Source organism: Macrotis lagotis, chromosome 3 (genome assembly GCF_037893015.1).
Source record: "Macrotis lagotis isolate mMagLag1 chromosome 3, bilby.v1.9.chrom.fasta, whole genome shotgun sequence".
Taxonomy (NCBI): Eukaryota; Metazoa; Chordata; class Mammalia; order Peramelemorphia; family Peramelidae; genus Macrotis; species Macrotis lagotis.
In genome coordinates this window covers 62,208,575-62,210,411 of record NC_133660.1, presented here as the reverse complement: position 1 = coordinate 62,210,411, position 1,837 = coordinate 62,208,575, and the positions used below count along the sequence as shown (strand labels likewise).

The window sequence follows — 1,837 nt, the reverse complement described above, 5'->3', positions numbered from 1 at the left end:
ATGAGCCAGAAGACATGGAAAACAACTCTGGTAGTTTTGCCAGGAAAACCCCAAATAGACATGATTGAAATGATGGGATAATGATAAGTATGAGCTAAAGAAAAGAGGACCACTTTCAGCATCAGATTCATTAGTGATAAGACATATGTGCCTGCACATCTATTGACCCAGGAGTAAAAAGGGCAAAAGGTGCCTCTGAGAAAGCCCTGAAGAATTAAGGGAGTTATAGGGTAAGGACATTGGAATTCCCAGTGAAAAATATCATGTATTGATTAAATCATTCACATTATAGCTCTGAGGGGCTCTAAGGTCCTTAACAATATACCACAAGATGCCAGAGAGTGTTGTGAAGCTCCCTGCACTAAAGTTCAAAGATCCAATGGAGCTCCACCCTTGGAGGTCATTACATAAATTTAGGAGACCTAAATTAAATTCATGCAAAGTTTACCACTATACCTAAAAATATAATATTAGTTGCAGCTGGATCCTAACAATATGTTCCAATTTGGAAGTCAATTCTAGAAAGATAACTCAAAGAAAACACCAACCACAATAAAAAATTACTTAAAATACAAACATTACACCAAGGAAGAAGCAACCTGAAATCAGAGTCTCTAAAGAAAAAAAATTGCATGGCTCTGTGCTTGCTTCCAAAGCACATATACTAAAATTAGAATGATACATGGGACATTAGCATGGCCCCTGGTCAAGGATGATACACAAATATGTGAAGTATTCCATATTGTTATGGATAATGTGAAAAAGGGGGGGAAATACAATCAGAGGGAAGATAGAATGGAGGGCAAAAAAAAAGTTAGTAATTATAACTTTGAATGTGAATGGGATTTACTCTTCCTTAAAACATAAGTAAATAGCAGAGTGGATTAAAAACCAGAATCCAACAATATGCTGCTTACAAGAAAATAATTTGAAGCAGAGAGATACATATAGAGTAAACGTAAGAGGTTGGAGCAAAATATATTTTGCTTCAGCTGAAGTGAAAAAATCAGGGGTAGGAATCCTTATCTTAGACAAAGCAGCTGCAAATATAGATAGCTTGGAAGAGATAAGGAAAGAAACTATATCCTTCTAAAAGGTATTATAGACAACAAAGTGATTTCAATACTGAACTTGTATGTATCCAATGGGATAGCATCCTAATTTTTAGAAGAGAATATGAAAGAACTACAGGAAGACATAGACAGCAAAACTCTACTAGTGGGAGACCTCAACCTCCCACTCTCAGATTTAGATAAATCTAATCATAAAATAAATAAGAAAGAAGTTAAGGAGGTAGATAGATTGTTAGAAAACTTAGATAAGATAGACACATGGAGGAAATTGATTGGAGATGGAAAGGAATATACTTTTTCTCTGCAGTACATGACACTTAAACAAAAAAGTGACCATGTACTAGGGCATAAAAACCTAATGATTAATTGCAGAAAGGCAGAAATAATGAACACATCTTTCTCAGATCATAATGCAATAAAAATCATATGCAATATTGGTCCAGGGATATATAAACCCAAAACTAATTGGAAACTAAATAATCTCAATTTGAAGAATGAGTGGATCAAACATAGAAAGAATTATTTAATCCTAGATAATGATGATAATGAAACAGTATACCAAACCTATGGGATTCACTCAAAGCAGTTGTCAGAAGATATATTATATCTTTAAATGCTTTCATGAATAAATTAAAGAAAGAAGAAATCAATGAACTAAATATGCAGCTAAAAAATTAGAGAAAGAACAAATTAAAAAACCCCAATTAAATACCAAATTAGAAATTCTAAAAATTAAAGGAGAAATTAATAAAATCAAGAACAAG

The 1,837-nt window shown here is 33.2% G+C and overlaps 1 non-coding gene across 1 annotated transcript; it reads left to right on the top strand.

Annotated features, from left to right (window-relative positions):
- The first annotated feature begins 640 nt into the window (after positions 1-640).
- Positions 641-747, top strand: LOC141519718 (U6 spliceosomal RNA). The gene has a single exon (XR_012477376.1). It is a non-coding gene; the product is annotated as a U6 spliceosomal RNA (small nuclear RNA).
- The last annotated feature ends 1,090 nt before the right edge of the window (positions 748-1,837 follow it).